We start from the raw sequence: 222 nt of genomic DNA, 5'->3' as shown, positions 1-222 counted from the left end.
TCAAACGCTCGTACACCGCCAACCCTCGCCACCTGCCCGAGGCGCGATGAGTTCCCCCACGACGACAAGCCGCGGGATAATGGAACCAGCCACGACTTCTGGAATCTTCGTGGCTCTCCTTCGTTCCCAGGCAAAGGGGAGACGGACGACCAGGACCTGCTACCTACGTAAGCACTCCTAATTAGCTCCTACGATCAGGTAGACCCCCTCATCTCCCTGACA

Source organism: Penaeus monodon, chromosome 28 (assembly GCF_015228065.2).
Source record: "Penaeus monodon isolate SGIC_2016 chromosome 28, NSTDA_Pmon_1, whole genome shotgun sequence".
In the NCBI taxonomy this organism is placed as follows: Eukaryota; Metazoa; Arthropoda; class Malacostraca; order Decapoda; family Penaeidae; genus Penaeus; species Penaeus monodon.
The sequence above is the reverse complement of the archived record's forward strand: the minus strand, read 5'-3'. Positions refer to the sequence as shown.